General features: G+C 33.5%; 1 protein-coding gene and 1 non-coding gene across 2 annotated transcripts in view; both read left to right on the top strand.

Moving 5' to 3' along the window:
• The window catches only part of LOC129244339 (calbindin-32-like), a 166162-nt gene that overhangs the window by 4233 nt on the left and 138297 nt on the right, over window positions 1–23632 (top strand). The gene's annotated exons all lie outside the window — the stretch shown is intronic.
• Window positions 19690–19880, top strand: LOC129246637 (U2 spliceosomal RNA). Its single transcript, XR_008582504.1, has one exon. It is a non-coding gene; the product is annotated as a U2 spliceosomal RNA (small nuclear RNA).

The following is a 23632-nucleotide window of genomic DNA, read 5'->3' as shown; positions in this document are numbered from 1 at the left end:
TCAACCAGCAGGAGAACTTGTAGGTGAGCACCAATTTTACATTAATGTAAAAGTTGTCAAACTTACTACTGTATTAGTGGTGCTCCTGTAAGTATTCAGAATGCAAATTTTCTCAGCCGAAAATAATTCTTAATAAAACAAGAAAAAAAAAATTGTTTAGATCTATTAACTGCACTTCATTATATAAAAATGCACTTCATTATATAAAATAAATTTTTTTTTAATAGCGATCGGCCCTCGACAGGCAATGGCAAATCTCTGTGTGTATTTCTGCCATGAAAAAGCCTTAAAAATAAAAACCATAAACATTAATGTAAAAGTTGTCAAACTTACTACTGTATTAGTGGTGCTCCTGTAAGTATTCAGAATGCAAATTTTCTCAGCCGAAAATAATTCTTAATAAAACAAGAAAAAAAAATTGTTTAGATCTATTAACCGCACTTCATTATATGAAAATGCATTTTTATTCCTAATTACTAGTAAATTTTTTTTTAATAGCGATCGGCCCTCGACAGGCAATGGCAAATCTCTGAGTGTATTTCTGCCATGAAAAAGCCTTAAAAATAAAAACCATCTGCCGTTCAGAAGCTGTAGGTCCCTCCATTTGTAGAACAACACCAAGGGCCACATAAATTGGAGGAGGAGCTCGATCAAATAGCTAACAGAGGATGCAAGCGCCAGCAAGCAAGCGACTAGTTCTTTTTGGTATCTTAACTTAACCAAATTGGTTAAATTGGTTGTAAAATCTAGTTTATTTGGAGAAAACTCAAATAGTTTGCTGCTACTATTTTATATTTAAATAAAGTTTTTTTTAAGTGTTTTTTATAAGTCATCTAACTGATATTAAATTTCGAACCTGTCCGGCTTTTTTTTCTCTTGTTCACTCCTCTCGGGAGCATAGCACCTCAACAAGACTTGTCTTGCGTAGGTTTCGTTAATCGATTTGATTTCTCACAGGGTAGGTGATTAGCCTGCCGCTACCAGTGCTAAGTGGTGGAAATGCCCACCTGTCGTTGCTTAGGAACAGCGCCTTCTTACTGCTTGTAGCGCCATCTGTGTTTCAAATTTTTCTGGCAGAAGGATCGCACAGATGGTTGAGAACTTCGCTAAATTTGGTGTGTCTGTGCTATTACCGCGACTGCCTGCTTCCTCTTGCTGGCGCCATAGATGCAATGTGTAACTGTTTGTTTTTGCTTGTTTTAGCAGACACAACAACTAATGCGGATTTGTGCCATAACTGACATACAAATAATCAAAGAATTTCCAACAATCTAAAATCGCTTTTTGGTTAAGACTTAATTTCTTGCTGTTTGCTTGACTTTTAGCTTCTTTTCAACGTTTGTAATTGTAATGATGAATTTAATAAAAAATCACACAACAATAATTCAATAGTGCGGCAGGATAAACATTCCTTTTTTTTAATTGATGAATTTACTAATAAAACATACAACTATAATTCAATAGCGTGGTGGAGTAAATTTTAAATTTTTTTAAATAATATTTAAATTTCGGGCATTTCGTACATTTCGGACGTTTCTGCACTGTTTATTTTTGCAATAAAAATTACCTTTCCGGCGGATATGCAAATTATTTCAGCGCAAGGTTTTATTTTCGTAAATAAGATTTATATAAAAAATATACACATATGTATGTACATATATATAAATTAATATAAATCAAAGTAAATAATGAAATTCATAGGAAATGATCTCAAAATATTTCGTAGAAAAAACCCAAAGAGCAACAGTCTGTTGCGGGCAATGAAAAAGTAAAAAAAAATCACATCCATCTAAATGAAATTCGTGTAATTCAATTTAATTGCAAGCAACAGAAATTGCAAAAAAACAAAATAAAAATAAGGTAGCAACAAGAAAATTGGAAACCAGAAGAATTGCAAAAATGCAAATAAATTCTTAATTGGCCTTTAAATGCGCTATTTATTACTTTTGTAAAGTATTGTTTTCGTCTGGAAAAGCTCAATGGAGAAAATTAATTTTTTTCATTTTTAAAATAAATGAAATCTCAAAGTAAAGAAAAAATAACAAATGAGCTGCTAGAAATTAGAAACGCTTTTGGGTTTTTTTTTGTGAAAATTGTATTTTTCTGATTCTTTTCTCGCTATTGCTTAATAGCAACTAAATCTGTTCGTTAGTAATTGTAATTTCGTAAAATTTTATTTTTCTTCAAAATTTAATTTTTCTTCAATCTTTAATTTTTCTTCAATCGCACGGCTTTTACACCTTCAGATATGTTATACCTCGTATGTGTGTAAGAATATATCGATACTTATTAAAGTCATTATGCTTCAGCTGAATTTCCTGTTTATATAAAATTAGCGATTATTGTTTTGAAATATTTAATTTGTAAAAAAATTCCCATGAAATGTTGTTGCAAGCGACTGGTTTTGTTCTGATTTCTTAAATCTATGTGCGAAGTATTTGAGTACTTAGGTGAGATATAAACTTATATGATTCAACATACATTTTCTGGAAAGTGGGTGTTGTGGTTTTTCCTTAACTATGCGTGAGAATTCATAGGGAAGATACTGCATAACAACGCCAATAAAAAATTATCAAAAATAGAAAAAGCGAAGCCACTTTAAATTTGCACCAAATTTGAATGAGCTGGAAAACTGCATACCCAAAAAAATCTGGGTAAAAAGTTTGCGATGTTGGTGAAGCCTTTGAGTGTTATTAAATTTTGCACAAAGTTCAAAATTTTGAGTAACATAATTTTTATTGTAGTATAAATTAGATTTTTATTTAAAAATATTAATAATAATAATAAAAAAGAAATAGCCAAACCTTTGTAATATGTCGCGCTGCTATTTTTTCAGCGCCACTATAAGAATTCAGGAGGAATTAAGAAAATAGAGAGAAAAATATTGATTTTTTATAGATTTATATCAAAAAGCTAAATTATTTCTGACTTTACTCCAATAACTTCTAAGACTGAAAGAAAAACGGATAACTTGGCACTAAATAATTGCTATGTTCATTGAGTTTCCAAGATCGTGGCTGTGTTTATCGGTTACTAGAAGATCGGCACACGCGCGGAAAAGCAAAGTTTACCATTTAACCTTAGCTATGGGGCCTTTCAGAGAAGGAGACTGTTGGACAAAATTTTATTTTTACTCAATCGAGCGAAAGTGAAAACTACAACAACAAGTTTAATATTGATTTTAAAAGATTTTTTGAACTGGTCTACAATCTGGTCGAAACTGGTCTAAAGTATGGAAAACTTCTCTATCGAGGAATACGTTAAGAAAAAATTTCTCTATCATTCGATACTTCAATAGCGAGCACTGAATGCGGCACCTACCGAATGGTAATCACACGTAAAGCCACTCTTCTACATAGCACAAATGCAATAAATTTGTTAGGTTTACTCATGAATGCAAAAAACTTATCAAAAACTTATATACAACAATTTTAAAACATTTTTGAACTGGTCTAAATTGTGGTCGAAACTGGTCTAAGGTATAGATTACTTACAAAAGGGCGACCGATGCTAGAAACAACTTTTTAAACGATTTAATGTTTCATGTCCACAGTTCGTATCAAACTCAACACCAACTAAAGATGAGTCTTGTAGCATTCCTCTCCGCTATAGGAGTTTCATATATTTATTAACCACTTCTCTTTTAACCATTACAAATACTATCGTAAAAAAATGATAATGATTTTAACTTCATTTTTGGCCTGCCCTTGAAAGCGAAACTGGTGAACCACATTGAAGCGCCAAAAGTGTATTAAGAACTAAAATAAAAGCAAATTAACGTAACCTTAAACTGTTTAAAATGTCTTAGTTCAAACACCGCACTCAACACAGACACGGCCACCAACTTAAGAGCGGCGGTAAAAAACGTCATAACAGCTGATGCTTCTAAGTGGGCGTGCTTGGTCAAGGCTTTGGAGCGCGATTCAAGCACCTTTATGCACGTTGAGTTTATGTTACTGTTGACTTTACTATACTAATCGTTGATCTATGTTGTGTTAAGTTTGTTACCGCATCTCTCACATTCGTGAGAAACGTTGAGGGTAAATTTCTGCGTCAATGTATTACCGCTCCACCAAGCGCTCTATGCCGATGGGTAGTATTCCAAGCATCTTCCATCTGTCTATGGGCAGACTTAAACTTATACAGAAATTTCCGGGATGAGGGAATTGCCATTCTGAGCGGCAGCTAGGCGCACTCATGGTCCTACCTTTCTGTGGGATGAAGTTCTCACTGGTGCTTGAGTGTATCGAGAAACTTAATCTACTGGGAACGCACATTCGGTCACAATTTCCGGTCCTAAGATACAAACGTATAACTGGGAACGAAATAGCGGACGCATTGGCGAGAAAGGCTGCGGCCTCGCCTTTAATTTGACCTTTTCTTGCTATAGGACAACACACAATCAAGGAGAAGCAAAGGAGTGAATAGCGAGGGCTAAGGGAGGTTTGCTGGAACCAAACAAACCTGTTGTTGTTGTAGCAGTAATAGAAGCCCCGTCAGTGGTCGTCGTCTGGCTTATCTAAAAGTAGGCCCATGAAACATGCTGCTTCGACAGGTTGGGTCTAGAGGGAGAGCGGTGTTAGATGAGTAGGTGTTAAAGGACATGTGAAAAGGTGGTTAGTGTCTTGCGGGGTGCCTTCACATGCCGGACATATGTTTGGTATGTCGGGGTTAATTCTGGATAAGTAGTTTAACCTGCTACAATATCCAGAACGTAATTGTGCCAGGCAAACCTGTCTTTCCGCTTGCTGGCCTGGCCAATTGATGCGTTTACATCTTATTCATTGCCTTCCGTCTTAAACATATTTTTGCAGTTACTGGTTAATGGTTTAGACATGAAAAATTTCAAGCTCAAAAAAATCAATTATTTTTAATAAATATAAGGAAGCTTCTATTATAAATCTTAAGCCTAAAAATCTGATAATAAATAATGTTATGCAGCCTGACGCATAAATTTTCTTCTCAATTGGCGCATAAATTCACTTAAATTTTAAAGTCAAACTATGAAGCAAATTCATTATTTTCCAACTGCAGGCACGGTTAATTCACAAACAAAAAAAAAATTAAAAAAATAAAATTAAATACTTCAAAAGAATATTTCAAGGCAACAATTCTTAGATGCCAAGCATAATTCTTTAAGACGCAAATTGTATAAATATATCGCTTTAAAAGAACAAATAAGTTTTTCTTTTTGAAATCTCTACCTACAATACATCAAAATCAAACACAAATTTGTAGACTAAATAGTTTTAATCAAAATATGAGCACTTATTAAAGTTTATATAAACAATGAAAATAAACCCATGATTTCAAATTTGTTAATAAACAGAAAAGATACCAAATATGTTAAAGTGTTAATTAAAAAGAGATAAACAATAGCGGCAGCCTCTGCTGACTGGCAACGTAAATTCAGAACAGTGACGCTAACCACCGCTGCAGTGAATGGTTGGAATGGTTTCCTGCCGTGTTGGTTATAAATACTTAGTCTGTGGCATGTGAGTGCGTACATCACAGCTTGTATGTGCGTCGTGTGGAATGCTATGGAGTTCCATTCAATACTTTTAATGCGCTATAAGGTGCTTAAAAACACAAAGAAATCATTAAATAAACGTTATGAGCAAGGAGAATAATATCGAATTAAGTTTAAGTACTTATAATTATGCTTAATGCTTGGATATGCGTGTTCATGTATGTGTGCGTGTATCGTAACTTCAAAGTGAAATTATATTTTTTTTTTATTTTTAGCGATGTTTCGATACCACATTTTACGTATAAATAAGTGTATTTATTTATGTGGTATTTCTACGCATTCTTCATAGACAGCTGATCATTTGAGCTGAACGTAAACAAATACCTGCACATACTCTATTATCTATATTGAAAAATACTGCTAGTGCTTAACTTTGCTTTGGTGTTTAAATTATGCATAAATTATCTACTTCTTAAGGGGGGGGGGTAACGTTAATTCATGGAAAAAAAGGCACATTTTTATGATTTTTTTTTGATGACAAAGTTAAAATTTATTCGTCAAATCTTTTACTACATAAAACTATAGCATTTGAAGTATATTTTGTGAAATTTTCATCCAAAAATATTTAAAAAGACGGCAATGGCAGAAATTATTCGGACGCATCTCAAAAAAAAGTAGTTTTGCGGTGCCCCTCATAACTCGGTGTTAAATCATCTGAAATCAAAAAACCAAAGTTATTTCGTTAGATAATCGTTTTCTCCGGGTAACGCCGAGAGCGTTTTTTGAAATTAAAAATTTTTCGATTTTTGGGAACACGTTAAAGTCAAAAACACGATTTTCGCGTAAAAAATCGGTGAATTAGTTACCGTAAAAACAAAAGTATCAACAAATTCGAAAAAAACTCTTCGGCGTTACCTTGTAAAACATCTACAGAAAAAGTGTTCAAAATTTCAAAAGGATCGATGCAGTAGTTTCAAAGTTATGAGGGGCACCGACTTTGAAAACGTAAGTTGTGGGAACAACGCTTTAAAGTACAAATGGCGCGCGGTTGAGCCAGGTAGGTAGCAACACTTACATGGCTGTATCTTTGTAAGTTTTGCTCCGATTCATCTAAAATTTTCACAGAATATTCTTGAAAGGTTCTTCATTTAAAAAACCAAATAAAAAAAAAATGCACAAAAAAAAATTTAAAAACGTTACCCCCCCCTTAATTCTTACACACACACACACACATAAGTATATGTTATACATAATAACATATTACTTTATTCATCTTTTCTATGTCTATGCACTTTTTTCGCATTTGTGCATTGCATTTTATAATGTTTTCCTGTCCAATTAGTGTGAAATTTAGCACGTCGCAGGTGCCATTGTCGATGCCATAGTTTCGTGTGTCAGAACTTGAGATATATTTATGTGCATAAGTACATACCTAAGATGTACGTATAACAAGCACACACTTACAGGCGTTTTTGAGATTACTTTCGCAGAAGTGCATGCCTGCTTTGCAATTAATCTTTCTAATTCGTTTGCCATGTCTACCAAAAATTTTGCTTTGAAAATTAATATTAAAATGCATCAAAAAGCAGTATGAGGTGGTGGAACTTATGGTGAAATTCTTTCTGAAGTTTTTGTTTATTCATCTTATTGATGGTATAAATGGAAACAAGTGTGTCTACGAAAACTAGATGTCAGAGTTTACTGAATTGTGTATACATATATAGGTATAATATTTTTTTAAAACTTGAATGTTTATAATTGCGTGTCATGAAAGCATCATTATAAATATCTAAAAAATGACAAACATTTCCAAAAAAGTTTATAAAGTAACAAAAAGTTGTTAAATTAGTTTTATGTTGCTTTTAAAGCATTTTCAAAATTGGTATAAAATTTCCTAAACTGGTAAGAAACAATTATAAAATAACTAAAAGTTGTTAAATATGTTTGATGTCGCTTTTAAAGCATTTTCAAAACTGGTCTAAGATCTGGTTGAAGCTGGTTGAACTTGTAGAAACATAAATATATCCATTGAGATTTATAAATTCAAAATTTTAACTTGTATAAGGCCGTAGCTTAATCTTCTAGAAATGGTCTAAACTTTGGTCGAGGCCAAAAAAAAAAATTATAAAATGACTAAAAGTAGTTAAATATGTTTGATGTCGCTTTTGAAGCATTTTCAAAACTGGTCTAAAATCTGGTCGAAACTGGTCGAATTTGTAGAAACATAATATATTTATTCAGAGCTATAAATTTTAAATTTAAACTTGTTTAAGACTTTACCTGAACCTTCAGGTCTAAACTTTGATCGAGGTAAAAAAAAGAAAAAAAAAGATTGTAAAATAACGAAAAGTTAAATATGTTTAATGTTGCTTTTACAACACTTTCAAAACTGGTATAAAATCTGCTCGAACTTATAATAACATAAAAATGTATCGAGAATTATTCTTTTAGACCCGCAGTTTGCTTTTAAAGTCTTAACGAAACTACTCGAAACAAAGAAGAAAATATACAACGAAAGAAACTGGTTGAAGTTTGAACTGCTTGAAAGTAGTAATGAAATTAATACAAAATTTAACTAATTAATTTTAAAATAAATCGAAAAAATAAAAGCTGTCTTCCATACAACTATAGTAATCTTAACGGTGCCAAAGATCTTGTCGAACATTTTTTAAACAAGCTTTCTGCACAATTGATTTCTTCAGGTCGCAGTGCACAAACAACCAATCAATAAGCAAGCTTTGAATTCTTTAAATAAAAATGCGTTAACTTTCTGTCACAATGTTCCCTCCGGGTAATAACAATCAAAATAATTCGGGTACTTGTGCATTTCTATTAAATTCGGAAATCTCTTAGAATTGCTGTCTTCTTTATATCGGCTTAAGAGCGAAATACTGCTTGAACCAGAAGAGAAGTGTAGTTGAAGAAATGTTTTGTGAACGACTTCTTGCGCCAGAAGAGAAGTGTAGTTAAAGAAATGCCTTCTTTACATATTTTAATATTTAACTATTCGCATTCTTACTTTCTATGCTTTCTTTTATTTTTTTATGCATTTGATTTTCACCCACTTCTCTTGCCTACTACTATCGTCATTCAAAAAGAAAATTCAATGTCAATATCCTCCAAACGCCCACGCGTAAGCGTTGCAACAAACATACAAACACTACCACGGTCACACCCCCCCTTATGTCTGCAGCAATGCGTCAAATGCCGGTGGTGATGGTTTTGTTGCATGCCACTGCTACTGGCCACCGACGCGACGCCAACACTAGGAGATAAATATGTATAATGCCTTGGTGACACGACAAGCACTACTTGTACCTACCTGACACCATTGAGCTACACGTTTAGTTGCCATGACTGAGAAGAGAATCTACTCACCCTAATTCATTGTATTCAACACTTTTAATAGCTATGTAACTCAAAGCTCTGCATGTTGTTGTTAGTGAAACGTCTGTCGTCCACTTGCTCGTCAGGCTCTCTGATTGTCTCACCTGGAATGACAGCGCTGCTTGATGTGGCTCAAGTAGAGACTTAGCCTTAACATATGACTCAGAGCATGCAACTTGAGTATATGCGGAGAAGTTGACATACCACATTTACTCGTACATACAACTATTGTGTTTTTATGTATGTGTAAGCATATAGGCATTTATTTATAACGCATATTAGTATGCAGGGATATTTATGGGATTAGACACTTTATGTCTAAATTTAACCACAAAAAGCTTTATCATAAGCTCGTTTCCTTTTACTGAGTAGATAGCCGTAGACTTATGACAAATATGTATGACTTAAAGCGACTTAAATTTTTCTACCTTTCAAGCATTAAAGAGGTGTGTTTTTATGGGTGCCTATTAAATATTGAAATTAAAATAAAATCAACAGTATTTGAACTAGTATAGGATATAAAAGAATAATTAGGGCTTCGACTTAAAGGTATTTTGTGCCCTCTACTTATCACAATGCCTCATCGAAACCTAGTTCCCTAAGTAAGCCTAAGATGGAGCTGAGCTGAGTGTATGTGCCTTTCTTCTGACCCTACCAAGCCTAGATGTCTGCACTTTCTTTTCACTATAGAAGAAGGTATAAATCTGGTTTAAAACTGCTGCTTTTAAAGAAATTTAAATATGTAAAATTTAGTCTTTTTAATTTTATACATAATCCTTTTTGTAGCTATGTTCTAGCTCATTCTTAATACAATTGAACTGGTCGTACTTTTGTATATTTTATAAAATGACACTCTTTAAAAATTTTCTATTTGTGGAGTATTTTAAATTTATTTACATTTTTATGAAATAGGTATAAGACATTTACTTTAAATTTTCTTAAGCACGATTGCAATATTTTTAAGTTTAATAAGTGTTATTTCTTAATCTGAATATATCAGAACGATTCCATTTGTATCCGCTTGAATATTTAACATAGGCCGAAAAGTTTATTTCATTGCTTAGAATTTCATTCATAATATCTTAAAAATCTGCTCGAAAAGTTGTTGCTCTTTATGAACCGTATTCAACTTTAAATTGTTCAAAAAATATTTCTTCGCGCATTTCATTGCTCTAAATGTATATGTAAATGAACTGGTCGAAAATTATTGTATGCATGAATTTGAAATTATTTGAAAATTTTGTAAGGAATGATTACTTGAACATTTCATTGATCTAAACATGCATTCTGAAACTGGTCGAAATATGTTTTTTTAAGTATGACCAAATTATACCCAAAGTATTTATTTTACAAAGCTTTTGCAATTTGAAAACATTTATGTGTTAACTTAATCTTGCAAGAAATTGGTTCTTTAACATTTTATTGTTCTAAAATGCATTTTGAAACTGATCGAAGATCTAGTCGAATTTTTTGTTTAAAAATGTGACCATGATATGTCAAAATTTTTTAATTTATAAAATTTGGCACTTTTAAAACATCTTTATGTTAACTTAATACCTCTTGTGATACATATTGAGGTTGAAATTATTTGAAAGTCGTATAGGAAATGATTTCTTGAACATGCCTTTGATCTAACCATGCATTTTAAAACTGGTCGAAAATCTGGTCGAATTTTTTTAAATAAAAAGGAAGTTACTTTGTTTTTCATTGATATAAATATGCATTTTTGAACTGGTTGAAAATCATTAAAAAAAAAAAATGGATCAAATTATCTCAAAATTTTTTAATTTATATAGTGTGTTTTTTATAGGCATCTAGAAAAAACTTAATACTTATTCTGTTCGAAAATCTTGTAACAAATGATTTCTTGAACATTTTTTTGATCAAAACATGTCTTTTGAAACTGGTCGAACATATTTGTATGCAATTTTTTACTGTTTTTTATATCTTTACTATAAACATTTCTTATAGGATGTTTTTTTGTAAGTTCCCTCTTAACTTGGTGTTCACAACTAATCGAATGTCACGAAAGCGGGGAAAAGGAATAAATAGTGAATTATTATTATTTCTTATGGTTTCAGAGAGGAACAAAGGGGTGTGTAATAAGGGGGTAATATGGGTGTAAATTAAAAATTTTAGGATAAGGTATGAGTAAAAAAAAAATAAGCTACGTGGGTAGTATCTAAAAACTTAACAAAAAAACTTCCTACGCGCTGTATTGACGAGGATACATGTGCAAGTAATTGGATTATTTTTATGCGGTTTATTTTTTTACTACATTTTTTGTTCCTCCTAAATAAATAAGCCTTCATATGCTGGGATGAAATATTGACAATCATTGGATTTACGCATGTGAATGCCACACTTAATGGCAATTCTGCATTGATTTGCATATTTGACCTCCAACTACGCTTTTTATGCTGAGTACAGTCTTGTATACGTGCTTGATTATTTTGGTAGTGCACAAAGTTTAAGCAAAAAGGTTTCATTCGCTTTCATACAATAGTCCAATTCAAACGCGCACTCCTTTACTAACACCCCATTCATGTACGTGTTATGTTTACGCCTATGCACACCCATACAAGCCATACCAAGTTGTGACAAAAATTGGCGTCAGGGTAAAATCCATAAATTTAGTTGTAGCGAGAGCATGTTGACACGTGCATGAAAAGAAAAGAAAATACTTCAATGCCCTGAAATGTGTTTGCTATTTTTTTTTTACTTCTTTATTTTTATTTTACTCTTTGCAAATCAATTTTGTACCAAGCGCGGCAATTTACTACTCAGTCAACAATCAATCCCTCTTGCCATATGTTGACACATATATTTACCTGGTGACAATGCCATTATATCTGCCGTTGGAGCGAATGTGCTTAGTTTCGCTTTCAGTTATTTTTGGAAATTTAACTGCCGTCGTAGACAGTCATGCAATAGTGAATAATGTCACATGCAAAACATAAAAAAACAGGTGAATGAAAAAATAATTACGAATGTTGAGGTTAACTGAGCAAAAGCGCGCTTGTTACTTTATCGAATATTTCGCTTAAGTGAAGTTCCGGTTAGTGGGTGAAATATGGGATTATTTCGTTACGTTTGACATGAATGGGATTTGCAGGTAATCGAATTTTAGACAGACTTGATTGAATTTAAACAGATTTGATTGTACTCTATTAAATAAATCAGCGAAATTGAAACTTCATTTTAGTGGTTAAAAGAAAACCAACTTTTTCAAACATGCGAAATCAATATTATTGAAATGTGTAAAAATTTATGAAAAAACTGGCCGAAACAATTCTAAAGCGAAAAACCATAAACTGTTTTTGCATTGGCCTTGAATTTGATACATAATATACATACTTTTGTTTTTGTCTGCTTATGAAAGATTGTTTGAGAATCGCCAGAGCAATGAGTTATAGTTATTGTAAATAACGGAGTAGTATTGTAAAATGTATACAAGTTTTATTCTCCATATATGTATGTACGAAAAATGTGCATCTTTCCAAATCGAAAAAAATAATTAATAAATCATCAATTTGTTTCTGCCAAAACAATTTTTAAATCTGGTCGAAAAACTGGTCAAATATAAGGGTTCGGCAAAGTCCATATTAGTAGTTGTTTAGTATTTAATTTTTAAGGCTGAAAAAACAGTTAGAAAGGCTGAAAAATAATGTATAAAAGAGTAAGGCGATGAAGAGAATGCTTGATTTTACTTCACATTATAAAACTGGTTGAAAAATTTATTCATTTCAAAACAACTTTAAGTTTATTCGAAAATCTGGTCTAATGTAAAGGAAAAAAGTAAAACCCAAATTAGTAGTTGTAGAGTATTTATTTTTAAAGGCTGAAAAAATAATGTATAGAAGAGTAAGACGATGAAATATCGCTCGGCCTCTCTTCAAATTAAAAATCTGGTTGAACAATTTTTCTTTCGAAGTTGTAAAAAAATGTATAATAAATCATCAATTTATTTCTTTCAAAACAATTTTTAAATCTGGTCGAAAAACTGGTCTAATATAAAGGAAGTACAAAACCGAAATTAGTAGTTGTTTAGTATTTATTTTTTAAGCATAGGGGAATAAATATTTTTCAATTGGTCGAATGAAAAAAACAATTACCTCGAAATCTGGTAAGAAAAAACTGTTTAAAAACTTACTAAATATATTTTAGTAGTGTAAGATAGAAAAAAAATATTGGGCGGACTAAAAATCATATATGTACTTTCAATGAACTGGCCGAAAATATTAAATAATTAAAAATTAAAAAAATTTTTCTTTTTTTTCAAAATGGGTCGAAAGCAAAGCAATCAAACTAATACAGGCCCCGCCATCTATCGTTACGGATTTGAACTAGGTATTATTTGAAGAATGGTAACACTTAGCTATCATCTGATTTGACAGAAAATTAGTTTTATTCCTCCGCTGAACGAAAATGGTTGTGTATACGCTCAAAGAACGCTGGGAAATATTGCGACATTACTTTGAAAATCATGGTAATGTTGCAGAATGTGTACGAAAATTACGTACTGCAATGGGAAGAAGAGAAACACCGAATGCAGCGTATGTGCGTGATATCGTTTGGCCGCCTCGGAGCTGCGATTTGACGCCGTTGGATTATTATCATTGGAGTGCCGTCAAAGACCAGTGTTATGCCAACAAACCAGCAACAATTGATGCACTGAAGACCAGCATACGCGATGGCATAGCTGAAATACAGCCGCATACAATCGAAAATATGTTGAAAAATTGGACCGATCGTATGGGATGGTACATGGCTAGCCGAGGCAGCCATATGAATGAAGTTGTATTCCATCATTAACCGGAAGGATTGTACTTCAAAATAAAAAAAAAACCGTTTGGAAAAATATTGAGTAGTTTCTTTTTTATAGCTTTTTAATTCCGTAAAGTTATATGGCGGACCCTTTAGTAGAAGTTGTGCAAAAAGTCTGGAAAATAATTGCAGAAATGTTAAACGCTTCACTGAAAAGTTTCCTTTTTTGATTTTTCCCCAAAGAAGTAGTCGAAATTTTGCTGTAAATTTCATAAAACTCATATGCTTAATTTTAAATAAAATTTTCCCAAAATAATGACAAAAAACAACTCGTAGCAACCATGTGCTTGCTATTCTGTTATTCCCACTGAGAGTGAGCTTCATCAACATACACTTTATAAAATAAGCGCAATTAAATACGCACTAAATTTTGCCAACCGCTACATATCCAGTGTATTCAACGGCCAGAGGAAGAATCCCCCGTTGCGCGAATATCTACAAACAACGTGGCTTTGTAGCTATACATCTACACAAATACAATATATTACGCTCATACATATTTTTAGTGCACCGTTTTGTTAGTAATGAGCTAACAATGTTAAGTGACAACTTGCGGATTTGAATGGATAAAGAACCCCTTGGGTGGATATACATATGTGTGTGTGACTATATAACAGCAAGTGTGTATACCTATAATTGGCGTATACACTCTTCGTTTGGTTTTTGGCCAAGTTTATCCTCCAATTGTTGGATTGATTTTGTTCTATAAATGAAAGGGCCTACCTTTTAAAGCTGTCTAAGAACAGTGATAAGTTTTTAGCAGGCTGAAAAATTTATTTCGAAAGCCTTAGAAGAGGGCAGCAATGCATTTTGAAGTTTGTATTGCTGGTCGAGCGGTGACCGTAATTAGGAAATTTTTTATTTTCTGTCACTTGATTTTTCATGCCCACAGTAGTTTTCGAAATTCGCATTACCCGCATATTTGTCACTAACAAACTCACACGACTACGACGGTCACGATTTTGCAAATAAGCAGTATATTTGTATATGCCTGGTAGTTAGTGTACTTAGTAGCGTATTTATGTATCTATTATACCCACACACATGTGAAGCCACTTGATATTTTGTTATGTGAGTTAACTTAATTTAGAAGAGAGGCGAGACAGCAATTTAATGGTTGACATCGAAAATTAAAACAAGCATAAGCACATACACACACATCGGTGCATACACAATGCTGTGAAACAATGTGGGAGGAGATGTACATTGTATGATGTATAAGTTAAACATGAATGCATGTAAGTGTGCACGCTTGTATGCGCCCTTCTTTTTCGCATCATGAGACTCCTGGGCGTATGCGTAACATTTGACGCCATGCATTTTTGCCTTTTCATTAAATTTGCTGGAGGGGCTAGATAAGGGTGCTTTATAATGATAAATAGATTTAGGGTTTATGATTTAATTAATTACAAAACAGCACTCGAACCAAAGTGCTCGAGGGGACGGGTTTCCAAAAAATGTTTGTGGCATTTGCCTGTATATGGTGGTGAGTATACGAGTATATGTGGATAATAGCACAATGATGCTTTATGTATGTGCTTTTTGTTGACAAAAACGAATTAAGATTAATCACCAGGTATTCAGATAACTTGAGAGTGACAACGATAGAAATATAAGCCGATAAATTAGAGCTATACATATGTACAGTAGATGAGGCCTTAGCAGCCATGCATTTCTTAAGCACTCTTGTGACGGTACGCGTTGTGCCAATGTTTTTGTTTTGATATAATTTTTGTTGAGTTTTTCATCCCCAACCAATTTTTTTTCTCTTCCCTTTTAAATTAAGCAGTTAATGAGACAAGAGGGGCAGAAGTCGCAAAAATTTTTTTTTTTGTTTTTTTGTTTAAGCAGAATTAGTAACGAAATGGGAACAATTTTCCACCACTACCTTTCTATTAGTGCTCTAATTGACCCTCATTAATTTTAATAACTTAATTTTTTGAAGTAATTTTTGAAAATTACCGTTATATGAAAAAAGGCATGCTTATTATTTTATATATTATATAACAAAATTGGCGCTTACAGCCTTTTTGAGTGCTTGACCAGGCTCCTCCTCCTATTTGTGGTGGTCTTCTTGATGTTGTTTTACAAATGTGGGGCCCTACAGTTTTAAGCCGATTCCGAATGGCAGAGAATATCAGAAGCTTTTTTCATGACAAAAATACACTCAGAAGCTTGCCATTGCCTGCCGAGTGGTGACCGCTATTAGAAAAAAATGCTGTTATCAGTATTTTGCACACCTTTAGTATCAAGCATTTTTGTACCAAAAGTGAGATATGTGACGTGGTTTTTTTGAGATTTCCGAACTTTTTACTCGAATGATTAACTTGTAGATTAACTAGGTTGCTTATAACTTTATTTATTTAGTTTGTGGCTTTATTTCTTGCAGTTTGATGGATTCTCTTGAGTGCGTAAAATATACAAAAATTTTTGCTCTGAAAACGAAAATGAAACAAATAGGAGTATTTAGCTCAATCGAATTATTACGCATTTGTGAGAAAAAAATGTGCTTCAAAGAATAATTAAAAAAACGTTGCCAAACTTCTGCTTATAGCACTTATTATTTTACTACTGGCTTATTAATCTTTCAATCAGTAAAGTGTGGCTTTAGATATGGACATATGGAGAAAGAAATTTAGAAAATTTGTTAAAATGAATGTTGTATAAAGATCCAAATGCTTTAGCAGCAATACACATAGCAATGTATGTAATACAAATTATTCATATATAAAAAATAGACATTCCAAGATAACCCCGAAGAAGGTTGAAAGCGAATATAATCAATTTCGTATGGCGAACCATTCAGCTCAGCGTCGAAAATTCAATAGCAAAATGGCTACTTCTGTTTACATAACATGAATTCATTTTTATCAACGCCAAAATCACAGACGAGTTCTTTGTTAAGAAAAAATATTAATGTTTTAAAGTGGCCGTTTTGATTTGCCTTCGGTCGGCTTAAAGATTTGTATTCGCCAAGATAAGTTATAAAATTTTGAGTAGTGAACAAATTGCATTGCACGAATTTTTCGTAAGATTCGTGTTCGAAGTTAGTAAGCTTAATGCCGTGCAGGTTGTGTAAAATGCGTACTCAAACTTAAAAGCGTTGTGGGTATTAGACGTGTGCGAACTTAGTTTTGCAACTCAAATCTCGTAAGAGAATTAAAATTAAATTTCAAAGAAAGGAAATTGGTTGTTTTTCTTTAGCAACAATACTTAGATATAATATGGCGGTATTTCTGATTTTATGAAAATTATTCATAAAATTATTTCAATAAATTATCCTTCACTTCTTATTGTATATTTTCCCTTCTTTGTACTCTTTCAATTGCAACTTATTTTTTACACCCATTGGAAACTATCACTCTCTTTTCTTGCAATCGCTTTTAACTTTTTCCAGCTCATATGAGTATACTTATATTTCTTACTCAGTATACACACAATAAAGCAATTTTCATCACTCATACGCCCTGTCTAGCTATGATTATAGTCATTATTTAGCTTATTTTGTTACTCATACGACATGTAGAGCAAGCAGATACAAATAAATATTCCAGCTAAAACACGTCGCTCATAATTATATCTCTGAAACTATGTTTTTTGATTCACCTGGAGACTTAGGAAGTACTTTTCCCTGAGTGATGCGCTTTCTCCCCCTGGTGATTAGTAATTGAATTATTTCGTGCTTCCAATGGTTGCTATTATTCATTATAAGTATAGTCTTAACACCTTGGAGAGTCGCAATTCAGATTCATTTTGGTTCCAAGAATTAGCCTAAGCACTTGTGAAAGACTTACATGCTCGAATAATGCGTTCCTCTAGCGACATTCCCAATGCAATTTTTCAGATATTCAAAAAAAAAAAAATATAAAAAAAAATAAGCCGAAACGACTCTTACGTGAGAGTTTAACAGTTCACGTTTGTTGCTCGGCAAAAATATATTATTTCCGATATTGTATTATATGTGTCCAATACAGAGATTCCGCTCAAATATGCATTATAAACGTCTTACCCGCTTTTCACAAAAACTTGCTGATAAGTAGTTTAAAACTTAATTAGATCACAAAAAAATGTTACTTAAGAATACAAAACAATCATCCTGAAGGATCTTCGCCCTTAAAGTGATTATGTATCACATTAAAAGCCGTGCATAGTGGAAGACACTCTTACTTGATAGCCTAAGAAGTTCGCATAACAGACGGATCTAAGCTAAGGAGATATTTTGACGCTATAAAACGGCTTTAGAATTGCAACACCAAAACTGAAGTGTGAAATTTATGAAGCAGCTTTAACAACAGCAGCAAACCTGATTACCTATTACTGATATCCAGGCAAAAATCAGATTACCTCAAAACTGGTGCTGAAATGTTTTGATAAGCTGAATGTCTTACTGAGACAATCTATCAGGCTTATCGCATCAAAATCAATGATAGGCAGCTTTAAAGATTGCATGAAATTAAATAAGAATAATTTTAGAATCGTCATGAGGAATTCTAGGAGGGACTGTAGATTGAATCATCGTCTTTTTAAGCTGGTAATAAACTCAATGAAACTTGCAGGTTCTGTAGGGAGAAAGATGAAGGCGCTAAAAATGTTCTGTCATCTCTTTTAGCACTGATGGCACAAAAATTTGGGTAAAAATACTTTATCAGGTAGGTGAAATGGTTGAAGTACTAGTCCGGCACTTCCCAAGTCATCAAAACGGCGCGTTAGTTTTGATACGATATTGAGACCTCCAACGGGAAGATATCTACAGCCAAACAGAGCTGTTGATACTTTAATACCAGAGGAGTAAATAAAACTTAATAAAAAAGGGCAAATATTAAAATTTATTGAGAAAGTTGAACTTAGAAAAATACTCTGAATTAAAGAAGTGGGCACAATAGAGCTTTCAGTTTGCAGTGTTAAATTACCTTATATTAATGTAAGTTATTTGCTTGCTACGCAGTGCGGTGAGGTTAAGGTTTCGAGAATTTGCCAATAAAATATAAGAAAATTAAGTTATGAGGAACGCTGCTCAGAGGCACGAAATCATACTTGCTAATATTTTAAAATTAAAGTACTGCAATCCCAGCTTGTGTAACCTCCTTTCGGCGGTATGATGAGTTTTCTTGACTTCGAACTTCACCTTGGAGAATAAGATAAGGTTTCAGCGAGTTAAATTTTTTGCATGCTATCGAATACTTAGTTTGAGATTCGTTGTTGTCTCGTTGCCGATTCTGAATTGGGTTTTAAAGATTTAAAATCTTTACTTGAGGCCTATGTCGAAGATAATGGATAGGCTTAAATAATAGTACATTAATGCGGAGCATGGCTTAAAACCTTGGTAGTTATTGTATAAGTATGTGTGTAGGTTCGGGAGTGCTTGGGATTGAATCTCCGTGTATGAAACAGCAGAATGACAGAAAATTTTTGAAGTGAAAACTTCTTTAGAATCGTTGGGAGTGATTTGAGAAAAAGTGAAACGAAAAAGCGACCCTCTTGGCTACGAAGCGTTATATTATATGTTGATATAAACGTAGCGACGAACTAAATAACTTTTATTTTTTCTTGTGAATCGAACCAAGGATATTGGATCGGAAGCTCATATTGCTAGTCGCTCGGCTACCGCGCCATGCTGTCGGCGCTGGCCTAAAAGTTATTTAGTAACGAAGCGTTATATTATATGTTGATATAAACGTAGCGACGAACTAAACAACTTTTAGGCCAGCGCCGACAGCATGGCGCGATAGCCGAGCGGCTAGCAATGTGAGCTTCCGATCCATAATTCTTGGTTCGAATCACAAGAAAAAAAAAATTTTTTTTTTTTTTGAAATTTGCATTGTAGGACATTTCTGATTATTTATTGAAAACAGGTTTTTGGCTTTTCTATTTTTGGTTTAGATACTGAAAGTCAGTTTAAGTGAATCGGTATAAATATTTCGTACATTAATTTTTGTGAGCGTGTAATTCTCAAAAGGTTTATTAGAAAATGTATTGACAAGGTAGTTTGTTGGTTGTGTATGGTTATCGCTTCTCGGCCTTATGGCTAAGATCAAAGTGTGGTATCTGTTCTTATCAGCTTAACATCTGATAGATCCTCCATCCGAGGACAACAAACTGATTTTTGGAAATGGGCGGAGTGTTTTAGGGGCTTGCTCCACCTCTGCCACGGGTTGGCCCGGTATTGCAGTACCGCCGGGATTTCGGCCTTGAATAAATACAAGAAGAAATATACTAATGCATTTAGCTTTGGTGGGAAGAGACATAAATTTTTATATGAATACAAGTAGACGAAAATGGAAGAAATTTGTAAGTCTGTTTCTTCGGTCCGTTTGGGTATTTTTTTTGACAACATCGAAACCAAAGCATTTGTATCATATTTTAGCTATCATAAGCCACTCGTATCATTTGTTGAAATTGAAAACATTGAGGATGAATAATAATAAAATGAAGAAAATAAAATATGAACTTTATAGCAATATTATAATGAACCTATAATTATCCCGCCCCTAATGCTGCTTTCGTCTCATTCTCGCTCAGTTTGTTTTACGGAAGGTTTCACTTCTATCGCGTCTAACCGTTAGACTGGTATTTTTTTTTTTCTAATAGCGGTCGCCCCTCGGCAGGTAATGTCAAGCCTCCGAGTGTATTTCTTTAATGAAAAAAGTTCCTCATAAAAACCAGTCGAAAAAAAGCCGAAATGCCAAAGCCAAATTCAGAAAATGGATAAATCCCTAGCTCAGTTATAACTGAGCAGCATCGAGAGGTATAAGCAGGCTAAGCTCATGTTAATCCTAGTCCCAGAAGCTAGAAATCTCCTCTCACTTAATAAACAAAGTGCTGGTGGACTGCTGACAGGCCAATTTTTGTAGTTTAAAAACCTGAAAGTAGTCTGCTTGGCAATTGAATTTATTCCGATTTCGAGATCGTTCGACAGTCTTTTCGAAAATAAAGGAAATAGTAATAGGTTTTCTATTAAATTTTCTTACATATATGTCTGCCTTTTTTAACAACAAATTGTCTCACGACCCGAGCCCGAGGACATCTAAGGTTAACCTGGCTTGACGAAGTCATAGCCTACCTGAAAAAGCTACGAGCTAAGAGCTGGAGATCTATTGCTACGAACCGTGCAGATTGGAAGAAGATTTTGGATGAAGCTAAAGTTCACCCTGAGCTGTAAGAGCTACTAGATGATGATGATATGCCCGGAGCTGAAATAAAAGTAATATCTAGCGATTCCCTCTAGTATAACTATTTCAAGTTTCTGAGTACGTTTCTGCAAAATTAAAAATAGGAATTTTGCACTTTGGACAGTTGGAAAAGAAAGCTTCTTATAATGGAAGGATTCTTATATGTACAAAAGCAAAAATATAAGAGGCGCACCAATAAATGGAGGGGAAGTTTGGCTAACATTTTGGAAAATTGAATTATATTCTGTTACATTGGGGAGATTCTCTCAATCTGATATATTTGCAGAGTAGGTAGAAATACCAGAATCCTATACAAAAATATGCAAGAATACGAGAGTACCGCTTTTAAAGAATTGTATTTAGTAACCAGAAAAGGAAAAACAATAAACAGCAAGCAAGTTGTATTTGTCTTCTTACGCTTCGTCGCCAGGAAATATGAATGGATATGGTGAAATATTGTTTGTAGGTATGGGGAAATTTTTTCTTGCATGTGATTTTTGTTCTGTCACTAAACGCCTTGGCAAACTTGGTAATTCTTGCTACTTCGGCAGGTTTTATAAAGCATCAAGATTATCCATCACCTTCAATATGTTAAACATTAGGCTTATCTTGTTTACGCGTAGAGGCATTGCTTCAACTACTTGTAGAATCATGGGTTCTTTCATTTATTTAGACAGCCTTTTTAAGGATATTACCAATTTTACAAAAAAAAAAAAAAAATATAAAACCTAAAAAAATGACATTAATTCTAAGTAAGAAAATTATTTCCTCAAATAAAAAAATCTTTAAATTCTATGCTATCAAATTTTCTTTTTATTACCACAAGTTGCGCTACGAGCAACATTCTCGAGTTCATCAATTCACCCCTCCCCTTTTGCGAATTTACATAGCACACGACTTTCCACCAACCCCACTTTCCTCCGAATATTAATTTAAATTTTATTGCTTTGTACTTTTTTCTTTTCAAGCTGTCGTGAAGTTACTTCCGCTGCTGCTTCCGCTTTTACGTTGAAGTAAAAGTATGACAAATGAGGAGAGCGTTAACGGTGTTCGCCTTTTTGTGTGTCAGCATTTCACCATTTCAGCATTTGTTAACACAATACGCAAAGTTTGGTTTCTTTTGCACCGTTATACGCGTCACTTTCGTTTTCCACATCCATTCGCTTGCTCGCAGACTATCTCTTAGGCTTTTGGTTTTTCATTATTGCTTCGCTTTCGTCAATTATGGCATTTTACTGATTTTTTGTTTGTGTGTCTTTGATATCGGTATTTATTTGTTTCGCCCAACAGTTGCTGGTTTGGTTGTCTCTTTACTCCTCTAATGCTTTGACTTTTTGCTGACTTTGCTGCTTTTGCTTTGACTTTATTGAATTCTGGCGTTGTTGTTGGTTGGTCAATGACGAAGTTCAAATCAATTTTCCTTGTCAATGATAGGAATCGATAATTGTGTTGCCCTAAGTGCAGGTGTACTTTTTTTATTTAATATATGATACACTAAAAGTATATGAATAAATGATTGCTTTGATTGGATGGGAATACCCAGGAGAAAGCTCTACGATCTTAGCTCATGCTCGGAACTCAACTCAACACTGTTCGGAAATTACTCTTCGACGTTATGTGAAGGCATTTTTTCGCCTTACGATGGCGTTACAAGCTTCGCTGGTGCATACCACTTGTAGCGACCGACTGTAAGGACTGCTCGCGAGCTGGACAAGTTGTTAATCGTAAGAAAAGCTAAACATCTAACTGAATTGAGCTTGAATATATTTGAATTGAACAGATTTAAAAAACGTGCAATTAAAAAAATCGATGAAATTACATTATATTCGAATATCCATAACGAATGTACACAATTTTTTTTTATATGGAGAAAATGCGCAACATCGTCAGGGAGAAAAATTATTAAAAATCAAGGAGAACTTTGAGGCACTTCAAACTTGCACTTTATTTTACTAAAATTAAATGGGCTATAAAATTGTGTAAAAACTTTATTTTAATTATCAATAAAAGTTTTGAAATTTTGAGGAAATATTTTCCAATTTTTATAAATTTTGTACAAAGTTTCAAACTTTGGCTTACATTTTCATTGTTTTAAATTTTTATTTATTTTTTTTTTTTGTTTTCATTGTAACTAAGTAACTAACGAACAATTTGTTTAGGGTTTTGCGTTATACGAATGACAGAGTAGTTGACTGCTGCGTGAAGTGGTCCGGCCTTTTACATTTCAGTCCTTCTTTTCAGTCATTCCGACCAGTCTGAATTGGAGCTGCGCTATTAACATAGAGAGTGAGTCTTTTCATGTGCGATATGGCATATTTTTCGGTTACCGCAGCAACTGACTCAATGCCAAGATCACGTGCGATATCGCTATGGCGTATTTACCAAAGCACGTTAACAGTACATCTCAAGACTTTGCTTTGAAACCTTTGTATTTGCAAGGCATTGCTGGTGCTTAAACAACCGCACAGTTGAATTCAATACATCCATACCGGTTCGAGAATCTGGTTAGGACGCAGTACTTTATTGTATGTATATCGATAAATAGACAGATCGCTAGCCCATGATTCAGATCATGTTTCGGCATTTCATTTCCAACTCTTCTTGTTTCTTTTCAACATGAGATTTTTAGTATTTAATTTATATGAGGTTTGCTCTTCAATCCCATGGCTTTTCGCACCCTCTACTCATTATAGTACCCAATCCAAACCTAGTTCGTCTTGTAAACTTAAGATAAAGCTGAGTTAAGCTGGGCGCATGTTCCTATCTCAACCTTCTTCAG

The sequence above is a fragment of the Anastrepha obliqua genome, chromosome 4 (assembly GCF_027943255.1).
Source record: "Anastrepha obliqua isolate idAnaObli1 chromosome 4, idAnaObli1_1.0, whole genome shotgun sequence".
In the NCBI taxonomy this organism is placed as follows: Eukaryota; Metazoa; Arthropoda; class Insecta; order Diptera; family Tephritidae; genus Anastrepha; species Anastrepha obliqua.
This window is presented reverse-complemented; position numbering and strand designations above follow the sequence as displayed.